At 40.4% G+C, this 23,846-nt stretch overlaps 1 long non-coding RNA gene across 1 annotated transcript in view; it reads left to right on the forward strand.

Annotated features, from left to right (window-relative positions):
• Positions 1 to 22,913, forward strand: part of LOC118556919 — a 48,063-nt gene extending 25,150 nt beyond the window's left edge. The window contains exons 3-4 of the long non-coding RNA XR_004927490.1: positions 20,423 to 20,533; positions 21,936 to 22,913. This is a non-coding gene — a long non-coding RNA (uncharacterized LOC118556919). The remainder of the gene's footprint in view (positions 1 to 20,422; positions 20,534 to 21,935) is intronic.
• Positions 22,914 to 23,846: the final 933 nt, after the last annotated feature.

Raw genomic sequence — 23,846 nt, forward strand, 5'->3', positions numbered from 1 at the left:
TTTCATTTTAGGGTCAGTGTTCGTGGTTCAGCAATAAGAAAAGGACCGGGTAAAAACGGCTTCCGTGGGAGAGTTCCACGTTGAAAGCCACTGCTAGTGCCAAAATGAGCACTAAGGCCTATTTTAAATTTGGCAAAAAAAAAAAAAAAGATCTTGTTGATTCCTAAAATGTTTTGTTGACTGAAGTGGCAAACAATCTGGTGCACATTATGATTAAAGTTGTGCTTAATAACCGATTTTATGCTGTATAATGCGCTCAAAAATCTGTTAAAGTAGGTAAGTATGACTTTGGTAAGCAGTGAAGCCGCTCCGCTCAATGGATATTCGGAGCATTATGGTACACGTCTCACTACCTTGGACCCCTGAGCTGTCTGCAAGACTGCCTGACTGTAATGTTGAAACTAGAAGGGAATTCATGTAAAGGCTCTCATATACTCGGGTGTAGTCTACTCCAGGGGGGACTACACCCCCGGAGTGTGTGTGTGTGTGGGGGGGGGACTTAATTTATCACATGGGATCCCAAGATAATGCTTATCCCAAGCAAATAGGGCTTTAGTCTGAATTTGTTATGATGGTTTTAAACATTCATTGTAAGTGTGGCAAAAAGGTTTAAACAGAACGGATCCATCAAAGAGCAAATACAGCACTGCATATACAGGATCTTTAAATGTCTGAGGTTTTCATTCAAACCCTTTAATGAGGTGAAAATATTTACATTCACCACACCACTCATTAGGTTCTCGGTTCGGTCATAATAGAAATAAGTGTAACTGAAGCAGAACAGGAGAAAAAAAAAACCCGACGGACAGAAACGGGGGGGAAAAAATCAACTCATCTCTAACTTGGTTTAAATTAACGGCAGAGACATAAATCTCATGTGATTTGCTGCTGTTGGACAGCACAGAATTATGTGGCAGCTGTTTAGGATTTTACTGCTGCTGTTCCCGCCTTACACATCTCTGAGATATTTCAGACATCTTGAAGGAGGAGATGCAGCTACACGTCCGGGGAAGGCTTGGGGAAGGGAATCGTATGGAAAGGCCGGAAGTGGAAACGTTTCAGCCGTCTGTTGACGTATTTATCATTTGTTTCTTTTTAACAACAAATTCCAAAATAAATGTATTTGTAGTAACTATGAAATCAATAGCTAAAACTAATTTTTTGTCCACCATGAGTTTAAATACATAGTCTGGTTGTGCTCTCATGATTTTTTTTCTCAGTTGTTTTGACCAAATATGTATTCATTTAATAGGTTCACTGTTAGAAAACGTGACAGACTTCTGTCTCTGCTTGACAAGTTCTCACTTTGATATCCCAGCGAGACTTCAAAGATCCCCAGCACGTTGGAGCCAAATGTATGAGATGAACATGAGCAAACGAGCCTGGCTCTCAGTCAGAGAAATGCATAGGAGCGACCCCACTTGGAGCCTGATAATGTTGCCTCTGTGGGGACCGTCGAGTGTCTACACGGCGAGATCAAGAGGCAAATGAGTGGCGCTCATTCCCGTATCTGATTGGCCCCTGCTTGGCTTTGGAACGTGATGCAAGTAATCACAGGTTCTCTTTGAAATACCTAACGCACCATTTGCAATTTGAGCCGTCTCGGCGTACGTTCTTCGTTCCAACCTGGACGCTTGTGTTTCTCTGTGTGCGTGAGCATTTTCCATCCAGTCAATTAAGTTGAGCTTTATGATGTGAACAGACATGTCTTGCAGGGAAGGGAATATTCTTTAAAAAGGTCTTTGTCAAGGAAAATGGTGTTATTATGAATTTATTTGACAAGAATCTGATCTGCATTTGCACTCAGCCCTCCATAGTCACCATGTTGAAGGACAACCTATCTCCTCAGTTGCATCTTCAATTCTTTTGGTTTATGTCTCTAACAGCTTTGTTCATCTACAGCATGACGATTCGGCCCATTTGGTTTTGCATAATAGCTCAAGCTCATACTGGTTGAGTGTCTGAGAACATCCATTTTCAAGTTCTCTCAACTTCTATGACTGGTTTGTTCTAACACATGAGTATATTTTGATCTAAACCTATCCCTCCTAAAGAAAAGAATCCCCACAGCATGATGCTGCCATCACCAGTGTTCGGGTTTGGTCTAATCTAACCTGAGCACCTTCTGCCACTTCTCTGTTGTGCACCTCTGCACAACAAATTGTCCGCCATAAGAACAATGTTGCCAAGTCTGCTTGTTATAAGTGACTTTGGGCTTCTTTTTTTCTAAAGTGGCTTGTAAATTCTGCGAGTCGTTTGTTGCATTTTTTTGGGCTTATATCTGAAAGTGAAGTTGCTTATTTGGGTTATGATAAGTGACAATAAACACGAGTTATAAAGAGACCCCCTCGCACTGCCGCGTTACAGACACCGTGAGTAAAACCGGCTCAAATATCCCTCCGCCTCATTACATGCTGGAGCGCATTTTGCGTCACCGCCATATTGGCTGGGTCTTTTTTTGAGCCAACACGAGTAAAGAAAGAGGGAGCAATTTTGCCTGTATTTTATGCAGGTTACAGTTGCAATAACCGGCGATAACTGCTGAAAGTACATCAGATGGTGCAGATCACCATTTTGGACTGATATTCTGAAGATGAGTTTTTAAGCGTTTTCATTCGCTGATAATATTGCAGAAACCTAACCCATAAACCATACTTTAATGCTTATTAAGTTTCCTCTTTAGAGAAAGTGCAACACCATGTTTGACAGTAACCCAAGTATTAATGGTATAATAACCCTTGTGATGGGTTAAGAATGGTCAACCCAATTTTTGGTAACTTTAACTTTAAGTATTAGTCAATTTAACTCAATCTTTGCATAGTTATCCAAACCCAGTATGTTGGGTCAAACCAATTACCCAACGCTGCTTAGGATAAACAACCCTGGGTAGGCTCAGTCCAGATTTGATCCAGTTAGGGTTAAAATGAGGGTTAGTTATACTTTTGAGTCAAGACATTATTTTCTTAGTTAAAGCTCATTATTTTTGTTCAGGTATGGTAAAAATGCCCCCTGTAACACGAGCTCGTCCTGACTGGTGGAACAGGATTGCAGATTTGAACTGTTTAGCCTCATTAAACGGCTTCTGGAAAGACAATTAGAAATGCAAGCGGTCCTCGGCCACAGCTCATTGGAATTCCCGCCGCATAGACACGAGCGGCTCAGGCTGCACTCCAGCAAAGGCACACAGCAGACAGACAAGCTGTCAGAATCGTTATCGTCTTGACTTTATCTCGTTAATTTGCTAGATGGGAGCACGGGTATTTGCCCTGTGGAAAACTAAACACACTCACAGGGTTTCTCTGAGCGTCCCCTCCCCTGCCTCCCCCCCACACGTCTGATTCGCTGAGCAACGAGCAAGGCAGCCTGGGCGCGCACATAGCCTGCGGTCATATCACACCCAACAGCCTGGCTGGAGTCAATATGACCGCAGGCGGAAAAATAGTGTTTGGAGCTGGTCCCCCTCAGACTGAGACCTGGCATGGGCGCTCATTCGATACGAGCGGGCCTCCCCGCTCTGCACACACACTCCAACATGCATATCAAAACCAGCCTTCAATCAACAGCTGTCATCTCCGCCCACCCTATACCAACTCTGTGGCTCGAACTCAACCTCTTGTTTTTATTGCAAGCTGTACATGATTTCTTTTTTATTTGTATTTTGATTTTTTTTTTTTTTTTTACTACAGTTTCAAGAAGGCAAACAGTGAAGGTGTGTATGTGTGTGTATGTGGGGGCCACAACTTTTCGACAACATGATTTGTTTTGACAGCAGCTGGCTCTCTTTTTCACCTCTCCGCTGTCTAGAAGGTTGAAAGGTTTGAAAAAGAAGTGGAGTTCAGCGGTTGCCATTGGCTTCGCTGACCCTCAGCTTCCAAATGAAGCATTTTGAGCGTTCGTGTTTTTTTTTTATTCTTCCCTCAGACGATACAACTTCAGCCGTGGAGATTTGAAAAGGAATAATGAGAACCTTGCAAAACTACGAATGCCCCTTAAACGTTTTAACGTTTTGTCACGTTACAGCTGCAAACTTTAGTGTATTCAGTTGGCTTTTTATTTATTAGGCCGTGTTGGTCTAATTGGGAATGTAACTGGGAAGGGGAAGGCAAAGGATCGTACATTTAGAAAATTCCTCACAAATAAAAATCTCAAAGTGTGGTGTGCACTTGTATTCAGCCCCATTTACTAATGCTCCCTAAATGAAATCAATTGCAACCAATTGCCTTCAGAAGTCACATGATCAGTAAACAGACGGCGCCTGTTTGTAATTTAATCTCAGTATAAAACCATCTGTTCTGTGAAGTCCTCAGAGGTTTGCCAGAGAACATCAGTAAAAAAAAAAAGCAGCAGCATGAAGGCGAAGGAAGGAGAAGTTATTAAACAGGATTGCCAGCTTTAAACATCTCACTCACTTAGCTTTCCTCAGTCAGTCATCTGATAATGGAGAGACTTTGGCCTTTTTTTTATCAAGCCCACAGGACATCGATTTTAAGAACAATGATTTTCTCCTTTTCTTTTAGCTTTTAGGTAAAGGACAAACGTCAGATCTTAAAAAACCAAGAATGAGCAAATCTTTCCTGATTGTAGCAATCCATATTTCTGAGAAACAGGGAGGGAAAAGAACTTTGTGGCATGCTGACACAGACACTGCTACTTCTTCTAAGGTCAACCTGTTTTGCAAACTCTTATCGAGATTCAAAGATTCTTTATTGTCACTGCGTGTTACTGTGATGAAATTTCTTTTTGGCTAAGAGTACGCATAAAAGACATACAAACAAACAGGCAATGAACAAGGGTTACAGTGTTTTGTTTTGTTTGTCCCCCCCCCCCCCTTTTTTTTTTTTTTTAGAACAATCTTTTTTTTATGAATTTCCAATAAGAGTATACAAACACATGTTGACACGTGTTACACTGTTTGCATAATGAAAAGCAGGTCAACCTCGTGGCACACAAATATGTAAAACAAAATAAAATAAGTAATTGATTTCAATTAATTCAAATTAAGATTTCAAAAAGTACGTACACAAATCAATAAAAATAATTACAATTGCAAATAATAATGTAGAAATAAAATGTATAAATAAATCAAACTATTACACTCAATAGCCTTACAAATAAACGCAATCTACTGTTGTTTAAGAAAGTCCATTAAGGGTGTCCATATTTCTTCAAATTCTTGTGCTTTACCTCTGACTATATAGGTTAACTTTTCTAATGTGACACACATTGACATTTCTCTGATGCAGGATTTTGTAGAGGGCATTCAGTCTCTTGCCAAGCTAGTGCAATCGTCCTCCTGGCCTGCAGGAGGCCAAAATTGATCAGGGTCTTACACTTAGAGTTCACGTGAAAGCAAACCGGGTACACTCCTAAAATACAGAGTTTTGCTATGCAAGGTATCTGAGTACCTGTGATTATACTCAGAGTGCAGATAACCCTTTTCCAAAAATCCACCAATTTAGGACATTCCCATACACAATGGATTAAAGTGCCTTTCTCAGTCAAACATTTCACGCACAAGTCTAAAACGTCAGGTGACCATTTATTACCTGACGTGGTTATATACGTTCTCATTAACCACTTGTGTTGTAGTAACTTCATTCGAGTATTAATGGTTTGTGATTGAGCTTTCAAACAAGCCGACATCCACTCAGCTTCTCCTTAATATCTAAGCACCGTGCTCTCCTTCTATCATGGCTAGACTCCTCATCATGCGAGACAAGTGCTGTATATAGTGTAGATATTTGTCGTTTCCCATTCATGTGTTTCAGCACAATGTCTTCCAAGCAGGACAGAGGTGGTTCATGCGTAGCCTGGTGCTGCATTGATGAGATAAAATGCTTCAGTTGCAATTATTTAAAGAAATGTTTTTTTTTTTGGAATTAGATATTTCAAACAGAGGTCATTAAATGTTAATAAAGTGCCCTGTATATATAATTCTCCAATTTTTTAAATGTCTTTCCCCCCTTTAGCGTTCAAAAGATATTTTTTTTTAAAAAAAGGTGAAGATTTAAAAGTTTGTATGAACTAGTTGTCCTCCATGGGTCACATTGATTTTTAATCAAAATGATGATGATGCAACGGTGTTTTCACAGGTCTGTCTAAAAAGTGGATCAGACAGCTGCAGCTGATCCAGAATGCTGCTGCCCGCGTCCTCACTAAGACTAAGAAAGTAGAGCACATCACCCCAGTTCTAAAGTCCTTACACTGGCTCCCTATATCTCAGAGAATAGACTTTAAAATACTTCTGTTAGTCTATTAATCACTGCTTAGCACCTAAATACATTACAGACTTGTTATCAGCGTATCAACCCTCCAGACCACTCAGGTCTTCTGGCTCCAGCCTACTCTGCAGAACCAGAACCAAACGCGAAGAAGCAGCATTTAGTTTGTATGATCCACTTATGTGGAACAAACTTCCAGAAAACTGTAAACACGCTGAAAGCCTGAGTTCCTTTAAATCAAATCCTATTTGTTTAAAGTTGCCTTTAAATGTAATTGTTGAAGTTTATAGTCCAACTTGTCTTATATCTTATCCAAGATGCTGATTAGGCCAATGGATGGTGCTAAATAAAGTTCTGTAAGATATTGACCTCAGTCTGAGGGCGCAATATACAAATAACAGCCACACATTTTAGATATTTATTTGTCCTTCCAGTTCACAATCATGCACTTCTTTGCGCTTGTCTGTCACATAAATCCCACTTTAATTTCTGTTGTAATGTGACAAAATGTAAAAAAAAAACAAAAACAAAACATATCAGTGGGGATGAATGCTTTTGCAAGGCTCTGTATCCTGTGCTCACTTAAAACAGTCACAAAGCATTTGAGCCATATGTGAAATAATACCAAGCTGCATTAAAGTGACAAGAAACGTTAAGTCCACAACCTGTATGTCATGTTTAATTATTGAATTGCATGAGCCATTATTTTTGAAAGGGTACTCCACTGGGTCAGTCACAGTCCCATCCTAGTTTAAACATCGGCCAGTATTATTCATTTGTCAACTGAATATTTATGACTACAACACATGTTTCAGGCAAATCTGCACAAACTCCCCTTGTTGAGCCCTGCATAGACATCTCAAAGAGAATATACGAACAGGAAATGCTTTAAAGACGCGCGTGTGTGTGTGTGTCTTTGAGGTCTGTCAAACGTCTGTTTACCATCTCTTGTTCCCAGAGGCACAAACCTCTTGACAGAGGCTACATCTCCATCTCCTGCGGAGCTATGTATTTAAAACAAGAGCGCTTTGCTGCCTCTGTGTTGAAAGGTGGCAACAATGTCAGTCTCACAACCTTAGAGGACAAATTATGGTCAAAGAGATTTGCCTTTCTAAAGGCTGTGTGTGTGTGTTTATGCATGTTTTCTGCTTAACAAATCCCCACACTAGAGCAGAATTAGAGTCAAGGTTTAAACAGCTCGGATCACGCACATGCAGCTGAGACAATATAGTGGACCGATACGCCACGACAATTGAAAAAGGCGACAAAGAATATACTTGAAATCTGGAGCCCAAATGAGGTAAGATGGAAAAAAAAAATAAGGTTCCAGCTATAACTACTTTTACCACAGGGATCCAAGAACCCACACACTGGCCCATGACACCAGACAACTCATTCCCAGCTCCAGAGTCCAAGCAAAAATAACCAGCGCAGAATAACATCCAAAAATGATTAGCCAGGTCTGACTTTGTTCTCTTTCTTCAACTTACCCACATAAATATAAAGTCGGGTTACCCTAGCATGCCTGGGTGTCCACTCTACTGGCTTGAGGAGCTCATAATGAGGCCCATAATGGAATGGCAGGAATCTGGTTGAGGATGAGGAGGAATGCATGGGTTGTAAAGGGAGGGAGAATTGCCAAATAAGTTGTTGATTGCTGTATAGCCTGCCGAAAGGTGAAAGCAAGAGTTTGCCAAAAAGTTATGGGAGATTTGCCATTGGAAAGGACTGAATCTGCTGCACCATTTAAGTTTACATCAGTTGATCTCTTTGGACCCTTTCAAGTGAGAGATGATGTAAAGAAAAGAGTGACACTAAAAGTCTGTGTGTGTGTGTGTGTGTGTGTGTGTGTGTTTGTGTTTGTGGGGGGGGGGGGTTCTGCGGCATGGTCAGCAGAGCCATTTATGTTGATTTACTAAACACTCGGTCAACTGAAGGATTTCTCACGGCGTACCAGAGGTTCACTGCAGTTCGAGGACATCCAAGAAAGATCTGGTCAAACCCAGGGACCAACTTTATTGGAGCAAAGTTAGTTCTAACAGCGTTAGTTATTAGTTAGTTATTAACAGCGTTGATAAAGCAAACCTGGAAGAAACTGCAGCTAAGGATGGAACGGAATGGACATGGAAAATTCCCCCAGCTGATTCCTCACATAGGAATGGCGCTGCTGAAGCTGCTGTGGGTGTAATTAAAAGAGCACTACAGAATCTAGGAAAGGAATCCTCACTGGGTTTCAATGAATTCCAAACTACTCTTCAGATCGCTGCAAACCTTGCAATTCATGCCAGGGTGCAGAGTTGGGAGGACAGCATTGAGTATATTACACTAAATTCCCTCCAACCTGGACAGGCAACCCACACTGGTGACAAACAACCTTTGACTTTTGCAGCTATCCTTATAAACGGCTCAGAGCAGTGCAAGCAGAGGTGACAACGTTCTGGAGGAGTTGCCGTCAACTTGCAGGCCCCAACCTCTTTGTGAGAAGTAAGTGGCACACTGCCAAAAGAAATGTCGCAGTTGGAGACATTGTCTGGATGTGAGACCAAAATACACTAAGAGCTCATTTTAAACTGGGCAGAGTTGTCAGTAGAAACCCTGACAGTAAAGGAATGGTGAGGGATGCTAGAATCAGAGTTTTCCCAAGTTGCTGTGTTCCTATTGTAAAACCTGTGAAATTAAGGTCAGTTCAAGCAATGAAAGAAGGAAGAGTTCAGTCTAGAATCCTCCACAGGGATGTCAGACATCTTGTTGTCCTACTACCTGTTGAGGAGCAAGTGGGGCCACACATTGGTACAACACTACAAGAGACCAAGACATTGTGCGTGTCTAACTGGCGGTCTTCCAAGGGGTCCCATGGAAAGATTGAGTGGAAGGTGTCAAGTCATGATAACCTGCCATGATAACCTGTTGTGTAAAGGGGGACTAGAATAAGGTGACGCACAAGTCTTGAGGATGACTGGAGGGGCTTAACCGTGTGTCATCCAAACACATGGATCTGTGCACGACTGAAAGACATTACCAACTACCAGAGAGGCAGCCGGTATAGAAAGCGTTCTTTTTAAGATATTATTGTATAGGACATGGTTGCTTCTAAGATGGTGCTACAACTAATTCAGTGTAGGGTGTGGCCCAAACATTTCAGGGACATTGGCCATACATTGTTTGGTTTAAAGCATTTGAGTAGTGTTTGTTTGCTTAAAATGTTTAAAGTGAACTACTTGCTGCCATTTGCACATTGATTACACAGTGTTAATTTATGGCATCGTGACATCACGGGATACTTCTTAGCTATTCTGAGTTTCTGTGAAAAGAGGACTGCTCTGATGTGGTTATATTTTAAGGAAAGCCATAATTTGTTACTCTTCCTACTCTTTTTCACCTGAAAGATTATCTGAAATTATCTAAAGAGATGATCTGAAAAATGTCCTGACTATGCCTGTTAATTCTTGCTTGAAAGTAAATGGTGAAAGAAAGAGAGAATGAAAGATTGGTTTGATCATTGGGTGGAGTCTAGCTAATAACTATGGGTAGGGGTAGATGTATATCCCTCTCAAGTGGTCAAGCACAAGAGAATAACTCGACAAACAATGAAAACCAGTGGGGGAACCTATGTAGGTTTAGCGGTAGATCTCAACTTGTGGGTTAACAGCAGCAGCTCAGATTGCACACGGCACGAAGGATCTGGATGGGTCCCACTTTATAATGAGAATTGTTCTACCACAAATCTGTATGGGCAACAGGACTATTATGTAACCTGCAGACAGCTACACGTGGGTTCTGGGAGCTTTGTCCTGTTGGAGTGCCCAGCTGTTTAGCTTCAAACATCTAGCTGGTGATTTGAGGAGAAGCTGAAAAGGCCGATGGAAGTCCATCTTCATTACAGACCGTCTGCATGATGCTCCCCCGGTTTTCTTAGCTTTAAAAGCTAAGCTTTCTCGACAACTGTGGCATAGTTGCATCCAAACGGGTACATTTTTGTGTCATCTAAAATCGAAGGTATTTTCTTAGCGAGGCAGCCGTATTGTTTTTAAGGAAGCTGTTGTTAGGAAGTTGATCATTTTGAAGGAGGGAGCCGCTCAGTCCATCTCTATATTAAATTTAACGAGGGGCGTGGTGATCCAGGAGCGTCCAGATGATGTTTGGCTTGACTCAGGGCTGTACTGGGACACACATTTGACCCAAACCTTTTTGGTCCCGGTGGCCCACCATGATCACTGTAGATAATCCTCATCAAGACGTCTGCACTTTGACAGTAAATAATTCTATGAAAAGACGTAAGAAGGGCTGTAAAACTCTTAATGTACGCTTTTCGTGTATAAAAATTATGCAATTTGTTAAACCCAAAACATCAGTGGTTAGTTTTTATAGAAATTAACCCTCATGGTTTTTTGTACCTTTTAGCAGCCGAGCAGGGTATGATGGCAAAGAGGGTATAGAAGTACTTTTCTGTGGTGTAGGGCAGGTACTATAAATATGTGTATGGAGGTGGAAGAAAGTTAAAGCGATCAAAAATGAGCATGTTCTTGTCTTAGATGAGAAATCCTACATAGTTTAGAAAAGTATTGGATTTCAGTATATTACGGATCTCAGTATGCAGGGAAAAAGAAAAGAAAAGCATGCAAACATATTTGTATACTCACTTTACTTCCTTTCCTACTTTACTAATGTTGTGTCCTTCCTTCCTTCCTTCCTTCCTTCCTTCCTTCCTTCCTACCTTCCTTCCTTCCTTTTTTCTGTGTTCTTCCTTCCTTGCGTGTGTCCTTCCTTCCTTCCTTCCTTCCTTCCTTCCTTCCTTCCTTCCTTCCTTCCTTCCTTCCTTCCTTCCTTCCTTCCTTCCTTCCTTCCTTCCTTCATATACTATGTCCTCATTCTTTCTTTCTCTTTCCTGTCCTGTTTTCCAAGTCACAGATTTAATGCCTGCTCTCTGTGGAAATATCTGCGATACATTCCTGGAGCATTTTGCTGTATTATATTTTCAAATGAGCAAGAACGACTCTGAATTCTGGAAAGTAAAGTCTGGAAAGGCATGGAACCCTGAGTTGACCATTTATTTGTTGCTGCCTGTACTCACAGCGAGCCACGTCAGATCACTGCTTCACAGCCCAGCAACACAAACACAGATTTCACTCTCATTCTTAAATATGCAAATAATCCGTCTCTGCGGATGGGCAGCTCATGGGCGGCATTCCAGACTCCCTCGGTGTAATATCCAAGCTGACGTTGCACTCCTCAGTCCTTTTGTCACCGCGCCGCACCAAGCCTATCAGCGGCCAAGAAAATAAGTCAGTTATTCAGCCGCAATTGATGCAACAAGCATTTAGCGAGGAGGATTTCTATGGAAACATCCCTCAGGAACATTTTCATTTTCAGCATCAAATGGGTAATAAAAAAAAAAAAAAAAAAAACATTGCAGTGATAATTAGCACTGTGTGCGTAGCTTAGTATGTGTGCGGAAGCAGCTTTAAAGGACTTCAAAAAGCAAGCAGGAAAAACAGTTCGGTGTTTTTCACGACATCTCACCACCCGCTCTGCTGTCACTCAGCATTAAGGCCCCCGTTCGCCTGTTGTATTTTTCTTTTGTAATCTAAAGCACCGTGGCGTTTAAAACAACTCTGCTAATTACTTTATTTAATCAGGGGCTGGCCAAGGAATTATTCCTGCAGCCGGAAGCTAAATCTGAAACCTGCAACAATAGCTTTTAATATCGGTTTATGATAAAGCAAAAGCTTGAATATTTAATCCTGGAAGCTGTGACAATGATTCGTTTGGAGGTACACTTTCATCTGGACCCTTTAAGATCTCGAGCACTTTGATAAGGCTGTGTTTCGCTTGAGGATAATCGTAAAACCGGTTCAATTAGTGCAACCGAGCAGAGAGGAGGATTAGAATGACTTAGGCAAACAAGGACAGTATCTGCAATAAAATGCAAGACAGAATGTCCCTGAAACCACGTCATCCTCCTTTCTAACCACACCTGTTCCTCTCCGAGCGCCCCCTTCCACACTCTTCCCTTTTCCAGTTTGAATTGGAAAACCAAAGCCCTGGGCAGCAAATGGCGTTTGAAAGACTTAAAAAAAAAAAAAACACAGGGTTGGGGACTTGGTGATGGTGGAGGCAGGGAGGGGGGGTGAAAGAGGGAGAGAAAAAAAAAATCAAAGCGAAATCGGCAGAATGCGGACTTTCAGAAGCAGCGGCACAGTTGAACTGAGAAGGCCCGGGTCCTCTGAAAGGAGTTGGAGACAGCCTGAATGCAAATTAAATCCTCCTCATTCCTGCAAATATTGTCTTAGCCATTAGTGCGGGCCTGACTAGAAAGGAGTGGTCTCAGTCATTGTCGCTCGGCCAGTGAGAAGTCAGGGGAAGAATTCTATTCAGCGGCCGTCTTGGGGGCTCGGTGCACTTGGGCGCTTGTTTGGTACTATTCAAACGCCACAGACCGTGGCAACAAAGAGAGCTTTCAGCGTACCTCACTGTAAAAGCATGTGAAAAAAAAAGAAGAAAGGAGGTGGAAAGGAGGAGGGAAGAGGGGAGTAAAGGGAGCTGCCATGGGGCGAGGAGGGAGAGTGGAAAAGTTTAGGTGTAGGTCCTGAGTGGGACTGTGGGTCCGCATGTTGTTTTTTAATCGTCTGGTTCAGTTTTCTAGGCGGGCTCTTACAGCAGCCACCCCTGGGTGAGGAGATGAGCGTCTTGCAGGCGAACACATAGGCCTGCATACAGGACAGTGACAAAGTATTCATACCCCTTGAACTTTCTTTGCATTTTGTCACATTGCACCCAAAAACTTCAATCAGTTTTATTGGGTTTTTATATGAGGCTCCAGTGCAAAGGAGTATATACATAGTTGTAAAGTGCAAACAAAAGGATTCCTCGTTTTCTGTTTTTTTTAATTTATTTTTTTGCAAATAAAAATCGGCAAAGTATGAGCATTTGTACTTAGCCCTACTGAAGCAATACTTTGTAAAACCAAATTGGACGCCTTTTTTGGAGTGTGTCTCTACCAGCATTGCACATCTTTGTGAAATTGAGGGCACCTGTAAACATCAGTTTTTACAAGTCTAGTCATGGATTCTCTCTTGGATTTAGGTCTGGATGTTGTCTGGACCAGTGTAGCACTCGAATACACTTTGGGTTAAACCATTGCATCGCAGTTCTGCCTGTATGTGTAAGTTCATCGTCCTGCTCCAGTCTCTGTTCTTTTGCAGCCACTAACAGGTTTTATTTTGAAGTATTGCATTATATTTAGCTTCCACCTTCCCACCCTGGCTAACCTGCTTCCTTGTTCCTGTTAAAGAAAAGCTCACCAACAGCGTGATGTTGCCACCATCATGTTTCACCTTGGGGATGGTGTGTCCAGGCAAGCGTTATGTGCAGTTTTTTTTTTTATTTCTTTTTTTGCCACGCTGGCCAAATAGTTTAATTTCGATTGATGGAGCACCTTCTCCGACATGTTTGATTGTCCCCTACATGGAATTTGGTCAAACATGGCTTGCTTGCAACAAATACTTTTTTCTTGGATATCTAATAGTTGTCCAGTTGACAGATTCTCCCACCTGAGCTGCGGATAGCTGAGCTGCCATCGGCCTCCTGACTCCTTGATTAATGTGTTTTCTGCCTATATTTTAGGTAGAGTGCCGTTTATTAGTAGGTTTTCAGCTGTTTAATTCTCTTCCTATTTTGTTTTAGTTTAGCTTTTGGGTTTAAAAAGTGTTCCATAGATGCTTAAAACTCTGGATTTTGTTTAATAAGCTGGCCCAGCTTTAAACCTGATTATCTATGACCTGTCTGCTGGGCCCCTCGACCTTTAGATGCTGTTTGTTCACCAATGTTTGTTCACCAGTTAGGTGTTTCCTCAAGGTAATTGGTTGGACTGGATCTTATTTAGTGGTATCAAAGTCAAGGAGGGTGAATACAAAAAGCAAGACAAACTTTTAAGATATTTATTTGAAGAAGAAAAAAAGTTGTATCACTTAAAATCCAAAAGTATGAAAAGATTTAAAGGGCATGCATAACTGTGTGAGTATTACCACACTGCAAAAACGTATATAAAAATAAGTTAAATGTTCTTAAAGTTAGTGTATTTATTCTTTATTTGGGAAGGTAAATAAGATGATCTGCCAATGGAATGAGTATTTTTACCCCTAAAATAAGATAATTAGACATCCTGCACTTTAAATAAGATGATGGAGATGAATTGTTCCTATTTTAAGTGCAAAAATCTTATTCCATTGGCAAATAATCTTATTCACCTGCTCAAATGAAGGACAAATACACTAATTCTAAGAACATTTAACTTATTTCTAGTTCCGTTTTTTGCAGTGCAGGCCAATCTGAGGCCATCTTTAACTGCCTGGAGACTTCCTTACAAAGACTTGCTGCATATTAAAATGGTTTAAATATGGTTCCCTTTCCTGGACAATTCCTGAGGCTTCTGCTAAATCCATCTCACCACTGCATTATTTCTGATCATCAGTAAAAAAAAAGTGGTTTATAATCCACTTTTTCACTGATGGAGGAGGCGACATTCTAGTTTATCACAGGCCTCACACACATACCCAGTACATAAAGACAGCTACAAAGGACAATATACTGGATTCATGAACTCAGGATAGAAATGCCGCAGGTTTGTGTTTGTGTGTGCAGTTGGACCGAGGTGTGTGCAGAATAGCCCTTGGCATCTCGATTTGTTTTAACGGCTGCGTTTACAGCTGCTGCTCAGCTCGAGCTAGGAAGGGCCTGGCCAAAGGAAAACAACCAAATTCTTAATTTTTGTCTTTTTTTTCTCCCTTCTTCCACTCTTCCTCCTCTGATGTCTTCGGAGACATGGCTCCCAGCCAGCCAGCTGTGTAACCAAACTCTTCAGTTACACTTTATTGACAGATGTTGCTTCTAGCCTTACTTAGAAGAGTTAAGGTTTGTTTTTTGAACCGCTATGAAAGAGTGAATTATATAGCAAGGTGATGTATGCTTCGGTAGGCTTTGTTAATACTGTAATACAGCTCCATGGAAGTCCTGAAAAGCCAGTATATTACCCTAAACACACACAGGGACTTTAAAAGAAAGGTAACATGGCTATAGGTATGCTCTGTGTCTAGTGTACTTATGCAAGGAAAAACTTCCACGTTTCAAATGTTGTTTATTTGCTATTTAACAAGATGCATGAAGAGCAGCACAGTTCAAGGATAGGTTTCACATTTCTGATTATCTAGGTATGATAACCCTTAGTAAATATACCTCTGATATATAGCCAAGAGAAAAAAGCCACCCCACACAGCTCAGTAGAATCTGAGACAGTTGGATTTATATTGACACTTTTACTAGCAGATAAGACCTCAAGTCCAAGAAATTCTCATCTTACTAGGATGTTTGGAGTCACAAGAAGCAAACAGTCGTGCAAGTTTATGAGTAAGGGAATGGCTTAGAGGAAAGAAATAAGACCAGAGTGTATTTGAGAGATTCTTTCACCTGATCCCCCCGAGGAGCGGAAGAGCAGATACGGTGGTTTTGCACATGTGCAGTTATTCAAAAATGGACTTGTGTTTCTTACCTAGAAATCTGGAAAAATCACCTACAGACACTGATGAAATTAGCCGAAGTCTTGTTAGACTTTTAAGCCTGCTAGAGGCTGTGTCTGCAGCTATCGTGATATAACTCCACACCTTAAGCAAAGCAGTTTCTGTTGAATGCATTTTACAAAAAACAGATTGGGACCGCAATTTAGTATAAGTAAAAGATAATTAAGAGACAAACAGGGTATTTAAGAATGGAAAGAAAGGCATTTTTAGCAATTTAAGCACTATGACATTAACTGTGAGTGTTGCCGTTAGAAATGGATAACATGGGCAGTTGCCCAGAGCGGCATCAGAAGAGGGGCTTAAGGCTGCTAAATATAACAAATAAACAAAAAAAGGATTATCTACTGGTGTTTCACTCTGGATCCGATCGTTGACCCTCCCCTTTTTGCCCACCAAGTCTCGTGGTCAGCCTCGTGTTTTGGTCAATTTTTCTGTACACTGAACTCATTTTGAATACATTTGACTTGAATTACAGAATTTCTATGCTTTTTAAATTAAATATCAGGTACTGCTTTAGGTCCACTATATGCTACTCCTGCATTTACTAAAAACATATATAATGTTCCCACTTCATTTGTATGATCCAAAATTTGTTGCACAAGTTTAACATTATTTTTTTTTCAAAACTTTCTCTTTTAATCACTGTCTTCTTAAACCCGTCTCAGAATTTCCCATGTTGTGCCTCTTGCACTGCAATAACAGAGACAGCTTTGAATTAGTGCATTTGCTGTTTAGTTTTGATTCAGCTTGAGAGTGGTACGGGATACCAAGAAGACAATCTGAGACAGAGGAGATGGCAGGTTGGAGTCAGTGACAGACGGGATGGTGAACCCGGCTTCTTTATTTTAAGGACAGCATCTTCTATCTTTTCCTGCCAGCCTGTCACGTCCTCCTTTTATCGTTGCCTCTGTGTTGTTTACAGAGAGGGGATCTATTCCCTTTTACCTCTGTGAAAGAGCAAGAGATGCATGTAAACTGCACACAAGAGCAGACAAACACATGATATAGATTTATATATGCACAGATTTCATCTTTGACAAAGACCACAAATTACATGCTGCTGCTTTGACTTTAGAGGTCGTAACAAAAACAAGCATGTATTTATGAATGATAAACCTTACTGTTCTTTTATTATGAAAATGACCCAAAAACTTCCATCAGTTAAACAATTTATAAACATTAAATAAAAAACTCCATATAAGTAAAAACAGCTTCTTCACCAAAGCTGTGAAGGTTATCACCTCCTGTTGAGAATCAAATAACCCACAAGCCCAGTTCATAGTCTGTTACATGTTTACAGCATGGTACTGGCTCCACAGGTTCTTCATATGATTCAGGCCTAATCCACATATAGCCAAATATCTGCAAAAACAGATACATTTTTATGATAAGACAAGATAAGATAAGACAGAACTTTACTGATGTCACAATGGAGAGATTTACTTGTGACATCGGCTCTTATAAACAACAGAAGGTGCACAAAGGAGGAAAAGGTGTATGAGGTACATACAGTACATTCAGATATATACAGTGGATGGGGAAAAAATATATCAAATATCAAAATATCAAATAGTTATTGCACAGTTATTGCAGTGTACAGGATTATTGCACAGGTTATTGCAATGGTTATCGCACAGGGTATATTTGATACTTATTGCACAGTTATTACAGTGTTATTACACCAGGTTATTACAGTTATTATGGTTATTACACCAGGTTATTATGCAGTTAGGCCTTTCATCCACATGTAAACGCTGTTTTATATCTCTAAAAACAAATGATTTCCAAAACTCCAGCCAAAGTGGAGATTTCTAAAAACTTTTTGAACGTGCATTTATGTACAGAGATGGAGTTTTAGGGTCCGGCGCACCACAAGGCACTTATGTTACATGTGCGGCCATTGTTATAGGTTTGGCTATACAGTGGAGTAAGAATTTAAGGCTGTCAAAGAGGTGCTAATTTCTATGTTGTAGTGATTCATTGTTTACAGCATGACTAATCAATGTTAAACTAGACAAATTCATTAACCTATGGCATGTCTATTTTCAACTGACCTCAGCATGGCAGAGCATTTCTTGTCTTCGCCTCGATATCGAGACTTCAAAGTAAAAGCCTACATGGAGCATTATAAACATTACAGCTGGTTCAGAGGCTTTTTATTTCTGTTTTTACAAGCCCAGCTGCTCCAATACGCTGAGGTGCAATGAAGAAAAAGTGCTTGGAGGTCAGATGTTTTACCCAGGCACAATGCTGTTCAACATCACCTTTATTTTGAAGGACTCTAGGTTTTAGCTTTGCAATACACTGCCCCCTATGCATCTGACATGTGTAAAACAACGGTCAGTGGTGAATTTACATGGTTTGTGTGGATGAAAATGATCCTGTGTGCACAATATTATTTTTTAAAAATGATGTGGGTGAGATTTTCTGTTTTTGCAAAGACCTGGCTACGTCTATACAAGAACTAAGCATTCAAAAGACAGTGTAAATTATTCTAATGTCTCTTGCACACTTTTATATTCTCAAGGAGTGTTTGCTTGGAAATCTATGTAAATGGGGAAAGTACATTTATGCCACTGCAGACCTCACTTGCCTCAGTCAAGATCAGTTTACAGGCTCTTGACAATCTTACAATTGTCAAAATAAAAAATAAAACATCATGACAACCAATACTGGAAAAAAAAAACTGTAGACAGATAAAACAAAATAGGAACTTTTTAGAAGGTAAAACCAAGACAAGACAAGACACAGAAGTGGTAGTGTGATGGTCTGGAAATTCTTCATTTTCTGGATGACTTGCTATAACTCATGGATTTATTTTCTCTTTACCAGAATGTTGGAGAAAGCCCAGCTATCCATTGGTAAATTTCAGCGCAGTTGGCTTACGCAGCAGAACAACGATCAAATGGCCACCAGCAGGTTCACCTCTGAAATCATTGAAAAACAATGCAATGGGTTTTAGAGAGGCATTTTCAAAGTTCAGATCTAAATCTAATTGAGCTGGAAATGTACTGAATAAAAACAAATCTCCAAAAGGAGTGAGGATCAAAATTCGTCCAAAGCCAAATAAACAAAAAGAACAAAAACACAATGGCAGTATTGATCAAGGAAGCTAAAACAGAATATGTAATATAGCAAATGCTTTTTAACAGGTTTGGGCAATTCAGGACAGTGAGAACCTACTTGGGTAGGCAAACGTCGTTAGGTTGCAGAACATAACACGCACTGTTCTTCGAATGTAATAGCTAGCCAAATAGTGCATTCAAGCAGTCCTTTGCAATTTGATTATTAGGCTCAATAATGTTGCAGTTATTGTGATTCAGTTCATGCAGCTCTTCCAGGAACTCTCCTCTGAGTAATAAGGATACAGCTTGCTCTTAATATGTTAAGCAACTATACAGGAAAAAGGAGCTAAGTGTCGGACTCCAGTAAAAGGACTGTTGACTTCTGTGGTATTCCACTTAAAGTGAAACTCTCCCAGTAGACAGGAGCCCCTCACATTCACAATCCACAGCCACTGTGGCTTCGTATTTAAAAAAAAAATTAAAATATAGCTGTGGTCATTCTAAAAGTGGCGGGCAAAGGGTCTGAAGAGGGTAATTCTGCATTTTCTTCTAACCTTCCCTTTGATACAGTAGTGGAAACCATCACACCTGGACAGACAGAACATTTTATCAGCCTCCTTAGTCTAGCTTGTTTGCCTGTCGGCCTCCACTTCTTTGCCTCCAGCAATAGCAGGATTATATCTGACATGTTTAAGGAAGTGGCTTTGGCAGCCAGCGAAGGAAACCACACACACACACACACACACACACACACACACACACACACACACACACACACACACACACACACACACACACACACACACACACACAGGTGCATACGCGTTCTCGATAGCAGCTTTTCCTCGGTAACCTTGTGCAGCAGAACGGGTTTCGACAATCTGTCAAGCTGAAATTAATCTGTGTCTTAGGAGAACGAGGCAGATGAAGGGTGAAGCTGTTGCATTAGCTCAGCTATCATTACAGATGTCAGCGAGGCGGGCGGGGAGTGGCGCATTGTTGTTGGTAAATCGATTGTTGCCGCTTGATTGGAGCGGTGGATTTGAATGTGGTTGGGTGAATGTGAGCGCTGGGACAGATTAATGGTGTTGAAAGATGTATTTTTTTTCTTTTCGCGTTGAAGTTACCTCAGTTTGAACCAAAAACATGACAAGCGATATTTTGAGAGGAAAAGTAGAATAAATGCACTCTGGGGCTCTAGCTTGGCATGGTCCTATCAGCCCGTCTGCATCTATTATTTTGCTACTGATGAGCTAAATGCCTACAAAATGACTTAATTATAGGGAAATATTGTCAAAAAAAGCCAAAAAAAAACAAGAAGCCAGTGTGCGTGGGAGCTCACATGGCGATGTTTGTTTTTCTCAACAGGTGAAATCCTAAAAACAGCAATTGTAAGCGAGGTAGAGCTTCAGAAACACTGAGCAGAAGCAGGGAAAGCCTCATAAGTTGTCCCAGCAGGAAATCAAACAGTAATTGCAGTCAATGTGTCTAAAATAAGGAGAGATGTCTCGATCCAACATCCTGTGCTTTCAGGTTATTTTTTTTTTTCCTTTCTTTCTCATAGGCGGAGAACAAATGGCAGGAAGTGGAGTGCCAGGATGTGCCGAGAGGCTCCTTATACCTGCTTTTATGTTGACATGCTCAAACATGTCGCCTCCCTCCGTTTCCCCCGGAGGTTCGTTTTTTCCACCGTTGATGCAGACACGTCGCTCTCTATCTCTCTGTACCTGCTAGCCGACTATTTATCAAGTTTCGTACCGAGCCACCGGCTGTAAATCACTGTTAAAGGAGACAGCGAGAAGGTGGGCTCGTTCAAAGAGGTCTGTAGTCTTTGAAAGGGCTGGTTTGTTAGTAACAGGTGTTTCTGTTTACGGTGTTTGAGCTCCACTGGACCGTTTCCTTAGGTACAGGTAAAAATGTGGTGTGGTTCCGACTGGGTCCAAGATGGAAAAATCAATCCAAGAGATATATTTTAACGGAGCACTGTCACCTGAAGTCCATAGAGTAGGGCTGGACGATAATTCAATAAAAATATATATCGATCGATAGATGTATATCGATGATAGAAAAAAAAGGTCAATAAAAAGTTCAATAGAAGAACAGCTTTCCTACCTTTTGCATTCCAGCCTATCATGTAAGTTAATATTACAGTCATTACATCCTTCCAACCAATCACAAACACCCAGGAACCAAGCTCTGTCCCCTTCAAAGAGTTCAGAGAGCACAGGTTCTTTAAAAAAAAAAAAAAAAAACTTGCAGTTTTGGTAAAAAGTTGGTTGAATAAAGGGTTGCGTTTTAATTCAGTGCTTGTGTGTTCTTTATTTACAAATAAGTCGCTAAGCAAGAGCATAAAATGGCCAGGGCTGCACTTAATATGTATGTTTTGAATTAGTTGATAATTATCGATATAGATCAATGTGATTTATATGTTTTATCGATATGCTTTTTTTCCTTTATTGTCGAGCCCTACCATAGAGTACATCTCATAAATTCTGTAGAAATGAAGAGGATGAGGGAACTTCTACAGGTCTGGAGACTTTTAGGGCCCAAATGAAACACTAACTGAAGAAGGATGTGTGGCAGAGGATTTATGAATGAAAAAGTGATCATCATAACGAGGAGGTTTATTGTCTCTGACCCTCCTTGATAACTGTTCCATTACCTGATGTCCTCTGAGTGTGAGAGGAACACATTCATTTGATCACTAGAAATGTCATCTTTTCAAATGTGAACTTCTGTTTTCCATTGTCAACACAGTCGTAGCGATTGTCTTTGTGAGATTTAACGAATGGCAACATAAATTGAACAACACATCCACATACATATTAGGATTTTAATTTTTTATTCTGAAATATCACAAAATGTTTTAAAGAAAGATAAAGTCTTTAAGAGAGTTCAAGCCGCCTCTGATTTTCAGTGCTTATATAGATGTTTTGAAGGCAAAAAGCTGCTACTCGTAACTGACTGGTAAATATTTTACACCAATGTTGTATCCTTTTAACCTGGTCTAGAATCTACACGGCTCTTTACATTGATCTTTTTCTCTATTTTCTTCCTCTGCTTCAATCCACTGATAGGTGTGTGTAACCCAGGGCAAGGAGGGAAGACAACAGCATTGATCTGGGAGAAGCCACTGTTACTACCCATCAATCTGGTCAATGTCAAAAATTTCACTTTCAAGCATTAGTCCTTCATCTGTGATACGGACTATTCATGAGACAGCCGCTGAACTGTTCCCAGGCTTAGGATGGCCGTCAACAAAGCAATTACATTTAAGAGTCTCCAGAACCAAAGCACCAAAGTAAATGTTAGAGCTCGAGTTAGTACGATTTAAAAAGAAATACTGAATGAGAATGACACGCTCAGTTCAAGTCAGTTTATTTATACAACGGCAATTCAAACAGCTAACATGAAAGAAAAATTTACGTTTATAACCTGAACGTCACTAAATGTCCTTTAAATACATCTAGTCAAAGTTAAGTGACTGTAACACACAGCTTCATGTCTGTAAAATGTCAAACAATGTATCATTACCTCATATCAACAGCAAAGAACCGTGATGGAAGGATGATGATTTGGGCTTTTTGTTTTCAGCCACAGGACCTAGGCACTTCGATCTTTGAGCTCTTTCATACCATAGTATTGTGAATCTAATATAAGGCCATCTGTAGGAAATATGATATATAATATAAACAATTATCTATCTTTTGATACTGTTAAGGACCTGAACAAATTGAAAAAGTTTTCATTATAGTTGAATAATAAGAGTTCTAGTCATGACCATCTGGCTTCATGTGAGTACCAACCCTGCAGAGGAAGTGTTCTTTCCCTGATTAAATACATCACATTCTTACTACTTCTTAAATAACATTTAAGTCTAAATGCAGACTGAGGTTAGGTGTTTAGTCCGCACAACTAGGAATCAGAGTACTAGCTCAAAAAAAGCCACTCTGCTCTCTACTGAAAGTCACTCAGTGCGTTGATGAATCCATTGCTCACGCTGGAGTAAACTGAATTTCAGAGACAACTCCTACAATGTCATACCCATTCACTGGCCAAAATGAAAGGTCTACTCTAGATATTTAATGATTGTAAAAAGTCGATGTGCTTGTGTTGGTTTAGAATCATACAGGTGTATCTTAACAAAATTAGACTATCAATCGGAAGTTAATTTATTTTAGTTCAATATGACCATTATGTGTTACAGCTAATAAAATTCCCAAAATGTGTTCCTTGGAAAATTGCAACATTACACCAGCCCATTACAGAAATGATTTGATAAAAAAATGTTTCCCCAATGAAAAGCATCTCCGTTTACTTACAGTATATAACTGGCCAGTTTTTTTTTTTTTTACATGTACCCTAACCCTGCATCAGTGCAGCATAGCATGTGGGTGATCAGCCTGTGGCTGTGCTAAGGCGTTAAGGAAGCCCACAAAGCGTCTTTTAGCTTGTCTGCAAACTTAACTCTGGTGTCTTTCATCTTCATCTTGACAATAGTCCACGGGTTTTCTTTGGGGTATAGGTCAAGACAGTTTGATGGTCCTTCAGGGATAGTGATGCCGTAGCCGTTAAAGGAGGTATGGTAGGGGCATGTGCCAAGTCCTGAAGGGAAATTACTTTGAATTTAGACAAATAAGAGTGGATCAACTCAAACAGATGACATGTCATCCCAGATCACTGACTGTGGAAACCTCACAATGGATCTCAGGCTACTTGGATTCTGTGCTTCTCCACTCCTTGACTTTCAAATAGACTTCAAACTTTACTCCCATCCTAAAAGATCCTTTTTCTCATTAGTGAAGGGAACTTCTGACATTGTTTAAGGAATACCTGAACACAATGCTACAGTGACCCCAATACATCTGTAATTTCTGACCCCAGCCTCCGTCCATACGTAGGGAAGTCCTCTCTTAAATGGGCTTCGAGTCGGTCTTCCCAAGGCTGCAGTTATGTTACTTGTGCAGCTTTTTGTACCATATTTCTTC

This window comes from Fundulus heteroclitus, chromosome 21 (assembly GCF_011125445.2).
Source record: "Fundulus heteroclitus isolate FHET01 chromosome 21, MU-UCD_Fhet_4.1, whole genome shotgun sequence".
Taxonomy (NCBI): domain Eukaryota; kingdom Metazoa; phylum Chordata; class Actinopteri; order Cyprinodontiformes; family Fundulidae; genus Fundulus; species Fundulus heteroclitus.